The sequence below is a fragment of the Lithobates pipiens genome, unplaced genomic scaffold, assembly GCF_037356315.1.
Source record: "Lithobates pipiens isolate NorthernLeopardFrog02 unplaced genomic scaffold, aLitPip1_a1.2 Scaffold_18, whole genome shotgun sequence".
Classification (NCBI taxonomy): Eukaryota; Metazoa; Chordata; class Amphibia; order Anura; family Ranidae; genus Lithobates; species Lithobates pipiens.
In genome coordinates, this window is record NW_027507758.1 from 480,976,621 (window position 1) to 480,989,064 (window position 12,444).

General features: G+C 41.0%; 1 protein-coding gene across 2 annotated transcripts in view; it reads left to right on the top strand.

The window, feature by feature from the left end:
- WDR33 (WD repeat domain 33) overlaps positions 1-12,444 on the top strand; it is a 195,731-nt gene that overhangs the window by 97,520 nt on the left and 85,767 nt on the right. The window lies entirely within an intron of this gene.

Genomic DNA, 12,444 nt, shown 5'->3' on the forward strand with positions numbered 1-12,444 from the left:
CTGTACATTAAAACACTTGTAAATGCATGCATATGTATAACTGTGGCCTGAACTGTTACCAGTTGGGTTGCAATAATAGTTTGAACAATGTTGATTAGGTTTGTCATTAAAACAAGCCGTTTCAAATATTCTGTAATGTACATGCTTAAACTTTTTAGTAAGTGATTAGGCCACGTGCATCACGGCTAAATAAATGGTGAACACGACAAAAGAAATGTATGCTAGCATATGTTCCTGTCCAGTATTTCTGCTGCTACTACAGGAGTTGACAGGTTCTAAATGCATATAAAGGCTGGTCAACAGACTGCGCGCACCATGCTGATTACAGACGTGCATATAATAGGAATTTTTAATTGGCTGTAGAGTACATTACAGGAATTTGGTCTTGGACGATCAGGTTATGCATATACTATATATATATATATATATATATATATATATATATATATATATATATATATATATATATATATATATATATATATATATATATATATATATATATATATATATATATATATATATATACATACACTCACACACTCTGCCAGCACGCCTCACTTTAGTGGCAAGCAATACAGAGTGAATTGTAAAAACAGGTAGAGGTACTCCAAAAAAAAGGATTTTACTGGTAAGTAAACAATCCTCTTTATTAAATCATGCATTACAGGCTGCAGGAACATAGTTTTAGACCATTGGGATGTTCAAAAGCAATGCAACTGATGGATTGGCAACACAGAAACAAACTGACACAGGGCTCCAAAACAACTTCTGCTCGAAACTGGCATCAGAAGAGGCCTGAACATCCACCTGGTAATAAACCTGGGAGCGAAGAAGCACAAGGAGCCTCACAAATTTCGGGCCTGGTACAAAAATTAGTAAACAATATTAAATCAATAGTAAACCAATACTGAATTATACATAAGTAATAAATGTGGAAATGTGCATTAAAGTCCATAATTAAACTTTTTGTTCAAATGAATCCGTGCTCAGTATCCCATGGAATGAAAAAAAATATTGTGCTCCCAACTGATAAATAAAGTGAAGGTCCCTACTCTCCGAATGAAGTTGACCCTCATTACCTTACAGCAAGAGCAGTAAAAAGCACTCTATGGTCTGAGTGACCCGAGGTACTGGAAATGGCTTCCGTCTGTGTCTTGTGGTTCTAGGAAACGGTTCCGAGGAATACCTCCACTCTCCTACACTATACTAGATAGACTGCAATCAGATCTCAACGATCACAGGCTCCACACCTGAATTCCAATCAGCAGCTATCTGCACCATCTGTGCTCCAAATGGACTACCATAAAATGATCAAAAATAGAATAACGGGCTCCACATAGCATAAAACAGTAGGCTCTTTAATAAAACTTTAAAAACATTCCAGTTCTCAAGCAGGTTAAATGGAAATAGACAGCTTGCTACAAACAAAGTTAATCATTCATAGCCCTCACAAACGCTCTAAAAGAAAATCGATAGAAGCTTGCTGTACACCATCTAAAGCTTGATCCAACGCACCTTGCATCCTAGCTTGACATGTTTTGTCATAGCAAATGACATCAGAAGCTTCTGATGTGTTGTATGTTGCATCAAGCTTTATATGGTATACAGCAAGCTTTTAATAATTTTATTTTTTGTAGAGTTCGTGAGGACTTTGATTACCTTTGATTGTAGCAAGCTGTCGATTTCCATATAACCTGCTTGAGAACTGCGTTTGTTTTAAATTTTTATTAAAGAGCCTACTGTTTTACGCTATGTGGAGCCTGTTATTCTATTCATGAACATTCTATGGTTGTTCGTTTGGAGCAGGGATAGTGCGTAGAGCTGCTTATTGGAATTCAGGTGTGGAGCCTATGATCGTTGAGATCTGAGGTCTGGATCTCGTGTAGTGTGGGAGAGTGGAGGTATTCTATGAGCTGTTTCCTGGGACCATGGACCACAAGACACTGACGGGAGATATTTCCAGTACCTCGGTTTACTCAGACCATACATCGCTTTTGACAGCTCTTGCTGTAAGGTAAGGAGGGTCTTTGTTGATTGTACTTCCAACCAATTAATAGTCATTTCATTCCATGGGACACTAATAACGGTTTCCTTTGAACAAGAAGTTTAATCTATTTATGGACTTTAATACACGTTCATTTCCACATATATATTTTGATACTTATTATGTATAGTTCAATATTGGTTTACTATTGTTTTTCTACGATCACTTGAACAGCTGCTGTATGGATACATTGTATTTAATATTTTTACTCTAGGTGCGAGTTTCACTTATATATTTGCAAATTTGGGAGACCAAACTCTGATGCCTATAAAGCACTGACAGAGTTGGTAAAGAAGAATTGTTTTAATGGAAGAAAAGAACTTTAACTACTTGCCAACTGCAATACGTATATATGTTGCGGTTTGCAAGTGGTTTCCTGGGATTATGGCTGAAGCTATTGGCCATAACCTCCAATATTTTTTATATTTATCCAGCAGCTGCCTTTCTCATGAAAGCATTCAAAGTGGCTCATGAAATCTAAAAATTGTCGCTCTTTTTTGTTTATAGTGCAAAAAATAAAAATTGCAGAGGTGATCAAATACCATCAAAAGAAAGCTCTATTTGTGGGGGACGCGTAAATTTTGTTTGTGTACAGCATCGCATGAGATTATTATTACACACAGTCATGGCAGAGATTGTTGGCACCCCAGAAATTTTTCCAGAAAATCAAGTATTTCTCACAGAAAAGTATTGCAGTAACACGTTTTGCTATACAGATGTTTATTCCCTTTGTGTGTATTGGAACAAAACAAAAAAAGCTAATTGGATATTATGTCACCCAAAATTCCAAAAATGGGCTAGTCGGAATTCTTGGCACCCTTTCAAATTTGTGGATAAGATTGTTTCAAGCATGTGATGCTCCTTTAACCACTTTCAGACCGGACCAATTTGCTGGTCAAAGACCAGACCACTTTTTGCGATTCGGCACTGCGTCGCTTTAACTGACAATTGCGCGGTCGTGCGACGTGGCTCCCAAACAAAATTGACGTCCTTTTTTTCCCACAAATAGAGCTTTCTTTTGGTGGTATTTGATCACCCCTGCGGTTTTTATTTTTTGCGCTATAAACAAAAATAGAGCGACGATTTTGAAAAAAACGCATTATTTTTTACTTTTTGTTATAATAAATATCCCCCAAAAATATATAAAAAAACATTTTTTTCCCTCAATTTAGGCCGATACGTATTCTTCTACATATTTTTGGTAAAAAAAATCGCAATAAGCGATTATTGATTGGTTTGCGCAAAAGTTATAGCGTTTACAAAATAGGGATAGTTTTATAGCATTTTTATTAATAATTTTTTATTATTATTTTTTTTACTAGTAATGGCGGCGATCTGCGATTTTTATTGTGACTGCGACATTGTCGGGGACCCCTTCGGACATTTTTGACACATTTTTGGGACCATTGTCATTTATACAGTAATCACTGCTATATAAATGCAGTGATTCCTGTGTAAATGACACTGGCAGTGAAAGGGTTAACCAGTGGGTGGCAGTGTAGGGGTTAAGTGTTCCTAGGGGTGTGTTACTAACTGTGGGGGGGTTGGGCTTTCATTTAGTGTACACTGATCTCTGCTCCAATCACATGGAGCAGAGATCAGCGTCACTAGTTGCTAGGCAGAATGGGAAAATGTTGTTTATACAGCATTTCCTCCATTCGGCCGCTCCGTGAGACGATCGCGGGGATGCCCGCGGCGATCGAGTCCGCGGGTCCCGCGACCGGACTCACGGGGGTCCCGACCAGCCCGGGAGCGCGCCGCCGGCGGCGCGCTCCCGATGGCACGGCGGCAACGAATATTGGACGTACATGTACGCCAATATGCCTGCCCGTGCCATGCTGTCGACGTACATCGTCGTGCGCTGGTCGGGAAGTGGTTAAACTCGCCTGGGGCAAGTAACGGGTGTGGACAATATAAAAATCACACCTGAAAGCAGATAAAAAGGAGAGAAGTTCACTTAGTCTTTGCATTGTGTGTGCCACACTAAGCATGGACAACAGAGAGGAGAAAGAACTGTCTGAGGAAATGAGAACCAAAATTGTGGAAAAATATCAACAATCTCAAGGTTACAAGTCCATCTCCAGAGATCTAGATTTGCCTTCGTCCACAGTGCGCAACGTCAAGAAGTTTGCAACCCATGGCACTGTAGCTATTCTCTCTGGATGTGGACGAAAGAGAAACATTTATGAAAGGTTGCAATGCAGGATAGTCCGGATGGTGGATAAGCAGTCCCAACAAGTTCCAAAGAAATTCAAGCTGTCCTGCAGGCTCAGGGAGCATTAGTGCAAACTATCCATCGACATTTAATTGAAATGAAACGCTATGGCAGGGGAGACGCAGGAGGACCCCACTTCTGACACAGAGACAAAAAAGCAAGACTACAGTTTGCCTAAATATACTTGAGTAAGCCAAAATCCTTCTGGGAAAATGTCTTGTGGACAGATGAGACCAAGATGGAGCTTTTTGGTAAAGCACATCATTCTACTGTTTACTGAAAATGGAATGAGGCCTACAAAGAAAAGGACACAGTACCTACATTGAAATATGGTGGAGGTTCAATGTTTTGGGGTGGTTTTGCTGCCTCTGGCACTGGGTGCCTTGAATGTGTGCAAGGCATCATGAAATCTGAGGATTACCAAAGGGTTTTGGGTCACACTGTAGAGCCCAGTGTCAGAAAGCTGGGTTTGCGTCTGAGATCTTGGGTCTTCCAACAGGACAATGACCCCAAACATGCATCAAAAAGCACACAGAAATGGATGGCAACAAAGCGCTGGAGAGTTCTAAAGTTGCCAGCAACGAGTCCAGATCTAAATCCCATTGAACACCTGTGGTGTTCAAAACCTAGTTTTGTGACATTATGTCCAATTTGCTTTTTTTTCCTCCCCCTTTGTTTTGTTCCAATACACATAAAGGGAATAAACGTGTAGAGCAAAACGTGTTCCTGCAATACTTTTCTGTGAGAAATACTTGATTTTATGGAAACATTTCTGGGGTGCCAACAATTTTGGGTGTGTGTCATTTTAAAATAATAAAGCATATAGTGATGAATTTATTAGAACTTTGCAAAATGTAATCGCTGGTAATGTTTAAAGGGAAAGTAAAGGCAAATGGCTAAATTTACAACTGAAACAGGAGTGTGCGGACTTTCCTGTAAAAGAATGGTGTTTTTCTAATTTTAAATATCCCTGTCAGACAGCATGTACAGCTTGATCATGATCTGTACCATCTTGTGATTGAATATTGAGCCATCCCTCTGTAATGTGCAGTGTAGTATATGGTCTAATTATAGTTCTGCTCCTTCTTATCCCGATCAAAGGCCTATTATATAACTAGGCAATATTTAGCAATAAATGTTAGGCTATTTTGTATACACAAGGCTCTGTTTCCACTACTGCGAGTTGTTGTGCAACTTGACACGTGAAGTTGCATGACAAGTCAAAATCCTATGTATATCAATGGTCCCTGTTCTAATTGGTATGACTCAAGGCGCAGCAATGCCAAAAAAGGTTTTTGTACTACTTTGTTCCGACTTCGTGCAACTTGTTCTCCCATCGTTCTCAACAGTCGCATGACATTGCATCAAAAATCTCATTGCAAAGTCGCACTGTAAGTCGCCCGACTTTTGGGCCGCAATAGTGGAAACCTAACCTTACTGTTTTTAAGTGGGTCATTTTTTATATCTGGCTACATGTCTGGTTAAGTCTAATGTTTAACACCTACGCAATGATTCACAATAAATCAAGGGAAGCAGTGCTCTCTTCATGTATGCACATTGATTTGATAGATAAAAATGTAATAAAGCGCACTAACCTCTATATCTATTCAGTGTGTGTATATCCAAAACTATATATCTTGCTAAATTAAAAATTAATCGCCAACATGTTTGATATTTTTGTAAAAAAAAAATAAAAAAATTAGTGAATAAAGTGCCGGTGCTCAAGATAGTAAGTCCTTCTCATACAGAAGTCTGTGTTTATATAAAAAACCCTGTACAGATACAAATAAATTATTTGAAAAGGGTGCATAAACCATGAAGAATCTTTGTAACAAAATGCACATGCATAGAGGGACCAAAACAGAGGAAATTCATCATGCAAAAAGTTTAATAAAACCTGTTTAAAACCGCTGTTTAGATACCGCTCACATTTTCCGGTGCCTAGAAGTAAGTTCACACTGAAGCACTTCTAAACTGCCAGTAAAACACTGAGCACTTTTGAAGAGATTTTCAGGTGCCTTTGAAGAGCTTTCCATTCATTTCAATAGAGAGAGGTGTTTTTTCACTGCCCTGCCAGCACACTGTCCCAGCATGAAAGCCTTAATTGATTTTAATGGAAATAGGTTTTCGTGAGCTTTTCAGGCACTTTTTTTTTTTAGCGTGAAAGCGCCTGAAAAGCACCTCAGTTTAAAAGGGGTCTTAATGTTTACTGTGGTTCGGTTTGTGAATGAACAGGAAGCCGCTGAGCACAGAGCACCTCGTGCTTGTTTGAACTTTGGGGTGCACACCCTATGTTGTACGGATTTCATCCAGTTCATCTGACATCATCTTTTCTTATCGTACATCACGGGACACAGGGCTATAGTAGTTACTACGTGGGTTATAGGCCACCTTCAGGTGATGGACACTGGCACACCCTCAGACAAAAAGTGCACTCCCTATATAACCCCTCCCCTGCTGGGAGTTCCTCAGTTTTTTCACCAGTGTCTAAAGTGTTGGTCAAGAGTGAAGATGTGCTGTGCTGAGCTCCACTGGAGCAATCTTTGCTGGGGCTAGCCATGCAACCGGTTCCATTCAAAGTGTCTCTTGAATGGTACCCGGGCCTCGTATCCAAAGAAACTAAGTATTGCCTGTAACGCTTCTCTTTAGAGGGCTGGACCCCGGGATCCAGTACTTTTTTGTATTAAGGCCATAACGTTTTTTACGGGCGGTGGCGCTATTGCAGGTCCAGGATTGTGGGTTTCCTCGAGGATCCCCAGCTCCTGAAGGTTTAACTAAACCCACCGTGAAGGGTGACAATTGGGTCTGTTGGTTTACCACAGAAAACTCTGCGGCAGGAAAGGTAAGTGGAGTTTTCTAAGAAATTTTTTTAATTTTCTTATGAATGTGTCCTTTTAAATTTAGCAAGTGTTGTCATGCCGCTGTGTCACCACTGGGGGCTGTATTGAGCACTTAAATCTCATGCTTCTCAGAGACCAGGTTGTGTCCCGGAAGCAGCAGGTTTCTCTTCCTCTGGCCAGCAGAAAGACCTCCAGTAAGTCTGGGTGGGATTCCTCTCCCCACCAGATGCCCCCATGCTATTTTTTTTCTTCCCTTCTTCTCGGGGAAAGTGGGAAATTGAAAAAAAAAGAAAACTGCATACCGCTCGGCGGCTTCCAGATGCCCCCCCGCTTGCCATTCCTTCTTCCCTCCCTGTGGATCCCATAGGATCTGAGCCTGCACTCGCATGGGAAAGGGCTTTTTCTTATATATATATATATATATATATATATATATATATATATATATATATATATATATATGGGAAGGGCTGTAGGGGGGCGAGGGCTTAGCGCAGTGTTGGCATCCTCCAATGCCCAGCGTGGGAAGGAGTGTTTTAAAAAGCACAATTTTTTTGCTAAAAAGGGGCTCTAGAAAGACTTCTACAGTCACATGGAAGTCTAGAACCATCTCGGTAAAGATGGCATTCTCTCCTTGAGAGTAATATGGCTGGTCAGAGGGGCAAGTGTTGCAGCTGCTCTTAACACTGCAGCCCCTGTATATATTACGAAGGAGTTTTTTTCTTCAACATTTTAGCTTGATCACATCCCAAAGTGGGACTAAGCTTAACAGGTCCCCGTCCATTTGCTTAGGTCCCTCATACTGAGCAACAAGGGACGAGAGATGACTAATTTCTCTCAGGGGACCAGGAAACGGTTGATGTCTCCTCTTCCGAATAACCTAATACGGAAAGATCCGGTTCACAGGAAAGGTTTTTGGTACAATCTCTCACTAAATTGGTCCGCTCCACATTTTTACTGCCAGCAGCGCAGTCAGTCGATGAGCCCACTTCTGGTTTGGGTTCACTAAACCCTCCCTAATCGGGTTCATGCTTTTCATATCCATTTATGGTTTTTAAAAAGCTTATGTATTCTGAGTGGGAGCACCCAGATAAATATGCTAAAGGGTCCAACAGATAATAAGTTGGAATTCCTTTTAAAAAAAAAACTATTTCGCTCACAGGTTCAGCCTGCACTGGCAGCGATCAGGGACCAGTTTATGGAGGTACTCAAGGTTATCCTGATCAGCAGGCCCAAGATGTGCCTGGGATATCAAAAGCATTGTGTTTTACAATAGACGCTATGAAAGCTTCTATTCTCCAAGCCTCGCGGCTCATGCTAAGGCTGGGACATGTTCATAGAATCCTATGGTTGAAAAATTGGTCAGCTGAAGCACCATGCAAAAAACTCTTGGCCAGTTTCCCATTTCATGGGGAACGGTTATTTGGAGACCATCTGGATAAGTATATGCAAAGAATTTCTAATGGGAAAAGTCTCCTTTTTCCGGTTAAGAAGATGTTTAAGCATTATTCTTTTAGACATGCTTCTTTACTGCCTCAAGGCTGATGCCCCTGGCACCGATGATGGCCTTCTCCGTCAAGTGAAGAGGTAAACCTCTGGGTCAGTCCCAGGGTCAAAAGAGGACCTGGGAGTAAACCCAGAAAACAAAATACTAAAGCCTCCTTATGAAGGGACACCCCCGCTCGCTCGAGAGGGGGTAAGGCTTCTACAGTTTTCAAGGATCTGGCAGGAACAATGTCAAGACAGATGGGTGGCTTCCTCAATATCTCCAGGTTACAAACTAGAGTTCCCATCTCCTCGTTTTCCCAGGTCGAGTGTTCCCAGAGATCCAGTGAAAAGTCTTTCTTGCTTTGGATCATCTCTTGTCTCAGAGTGATATCGATGGTCCCCTTGGAAGAGCAAGGATTAGGGTTTTATTCAAACCTTTTCACGGTTCCAAATCGAAACAGGGATGTCAGACCAAGTTGAGATCTCCAAGATCTAAACCGTTTTTTGAATATCCGTTCTTTTCGCATGGACTCAATCTGACCAATAGTCACCATCCTACAAGGGGGAGAATTTCTGTTGTCAATCGACATCCGAGGATGCTTGTCTCCACGTGCCGATTTTTTTTCCCTGCTCACCAGAATTTTCTACGCTTCAAGGTAGAAAATCTTCATTTTCAGTTTGCAGCTCTGCTATTCGATCTAGCTACTGCACCTCGAGTGTTTACAAAGGTCCTGGCTCCTCTTTTAGCCAGGCTAAGGGCTCAAGGTTTAGCGATACTAGACTACTTAAACGATCTACTCTTGATAGATCAGTCAGTAGCCCACTTAAACCAAAGTTTGGTCACCAAAGTCGGCTACCTGGAATGCCTAGGTTGGATTCTCAACCTAGAGAAATCCTCCTTAAAACCTTCAAGGAGATTGCAGTACTTGGGGCTGATCATAGATACAATTCAGAAGAAGGTGTTTTTGCCCCAGGAAAGGGTCAGTTCCATAAAGGAACTGATTCAATTGGTCAAAACAAAGAAGAATCCTTCTATTCGACTTTGCATGAAGTTATTGGGGAAGATGGTGGCTTATTTCAAGGCCATTCCCTATGCACAGTTTCATTCAAGACTGCTGCAAAACAGTATCCTGTCAACTTGGAACAAGAAGGTCCAAGCTCTGGACTTCCCATTGCGTTTATCCCCCGAAATGTGTCAGAGCCTCAATTGGTTACCAGTTACCTGGAAGGTGGTAACAGATGCCAGCCTTTTGGGCTGGGGAGCAGTCCTGAAAGAAGCGTCTGTCCAAGGGAAATGGTCCAAACCAGAGATGACCTTGCCCATCAATATTCTAGAGATTCGGGCAGTACACGTGACCCTAGAGGCCTGGATGCTCAGACTATGGAATTATCCTGTCAGGATCTAATCCTATAATGCCACAGCAGTGGCCTATGTCGATCACCAAGGGGGCATGAAGTCGTATGGCCCAGAGAGAGGTGACTCCTATTCTTTCTTGGGCAGAAAACAACATTTCTTGCTTATTAATTTTTCATTCCAGGGATAGAGAATTGGCAAGCGTACTACTTGAATCACCAACAATTGTTGGAGAATGGTCCTTTCACCCCGACATCTTTCTGTTAATATGTCAAAAATGGGGAGTCCTGGACATGGATCTGTTTGCATCCAGGTTCAACAACCATCTCGACAAGATGTGTTTAGGACAAGGGATCCGATGGCATTCGGAACAGATGCCTTGTTTTTTTTTCCATGGGATTAGTTTTCACTGATCTATGCGTTCCCTCCTGTTCGGCTTTTCCGTGCCTTCTCCGCAAGATTAAGCAAGAATGAAAGGAGGCGATTTCTTGTGGCCCAGAGATTTTGATTTGCTGAGATTCTAAAGATGGTGGTAGGGGATCCTTGGACCCTACCACTGTGGCCAGACCTTCTCTCGCAAGTTCCGGTATTCCATCCTACCTTACAAATGCTAAATTTAACGGTTAAGCTATTGAGGCTCACATTCTGAAAGACCATGGGTTGTCAACTTCAGTAGTTTCTACTTTGGTTAATGCTAGCAAACCGGCCTCCAGAGTCATATACTATAGATTCTGGAAGGCATATGTCTCCTGGTGTGAATCCAGGGGTTGGCATCCCAGGAAATAGAATCCTTGAATTCCTACAGATGGGATTAGAAATGAAGCTGGCCTTGAGTTCTATCAAGGGCCAGGTGTCGGCCTTATCTGTATGTATGTGTGTGTACACACACACACACACACACACACACACACAAAATATATATATATATATATCCTAGAGTGAACTAGTTGTTTTAAACTTTAAAGAAATAAGGTCTAAAAGCAAACACCACATTGTTCCTTTTTCCCCCCTTTTTTTTTTTTTTTTTTTTCATACCTTGAACTATCCTGTATGCACTCCTTCCCCCAACTAATAAGAGTTCTCTCAGCAGTCACTGAACTACTGTCATTGAGCAAGGGGGTGGGTGGCTGATGGGTAGGGCTTATTGCTAACCTCAGAGAATTCAAGCACCTTTAACAGGGTATAACTATGTCATGCATAGTGTGTTTTCTAGGGAACAAAGGTAGTTTTAGATGATATGTGTATCTCTTGAAGCGGCCTAATCTAATTTGTATGGTTTACATCCTGGGAAAGTCTATTTCTAATATAATTGACATCAAGGGGCTCTGGGACTTCCAATTTTTATAAATGAATAATTCAAAATCTAGGAACGACATTCTGATAGGAATGTGCATCTGAATGAGACCACTGGGTCTGAAATGTTGACTTGTTTTGTAAATTTACATTCGGTCCTATATATGCAGTAGAACCCTGAATGTTTTTGTAACAGAAATTTTGTTAGACTGGAATAGTCTCTTAAACTAGCCTGGCAACTTTACTTTAAAAGGACCCTGTTATCGGCACACACGCCAAATAAAGTAAAAAAATATCGCTGCCTATGCTGCTGCTCTCTGTATTCATGAAATATCACGGTTTGAATATTCTTCAGCATCCTACATGCTTCTACATGTATCTGATGCCTGGTCACTTACTGCTTTCTGTTCACTATCCTTGTCCTGTATTCATTTAAGGTTCAACGTAAGGAACCACAGAGTGCAGTGGAGGGCCAGACATCTGACGCATCTAGATTTGTCTAATGCATAAGCATCTTCAACCGGTGATGTTTCATTAATACAGAGAACGGTGGTGGTGGCAGAAGGGCTAAAATTTATTCAACAACTTAATTTCAGGAAGCATGTCCAGGTGGCAGAATTACTTGGATAATTTTATCTTGCCCAAATTTAAATTGGATGGGTTAAGCCTTTAAAATATGACCCTTCAAAGCAGTTAACATGGCCTGTTATTCCAACTAGCTAATTTGTGAGCCCTAATCTAGTCTAGTATTTAATTCAAAGATGCTCAACTGCAAAGATTAACACTATGGGGAGCTTGGAACCACATAGCCATTGGTGGAAGAACTTCATGTTTGTTGTTGAATTCCCACGGAAAATGAGACCCCAGTAACAAAGTGATATGACACTGTACAGGACTACAGAACAGATTTTTTGATAGTATTGTCGGGCATTGTATGCCTTCTCAGTAGAATAATTACCAATATATTTTTTTTAATGGAGTACAAGTTACTTTTAACAGACTTAGTTCAGTTGATCTATGAAAGGCAAATAAGATGATCACCTTGCAGAGTGTATTTGTATCACATTCACTAATCTAGGGCAAAACTTCTTTGAAATTAAACAGGCCTGTTGCCTTTAGTAAATCAATCCCAGTGTGTCCAAAATGGAATGTCTTACTATTCTTTAGGCCTCATGCACACTGGACGTTTTTGCAGCTGCTTCTAGGG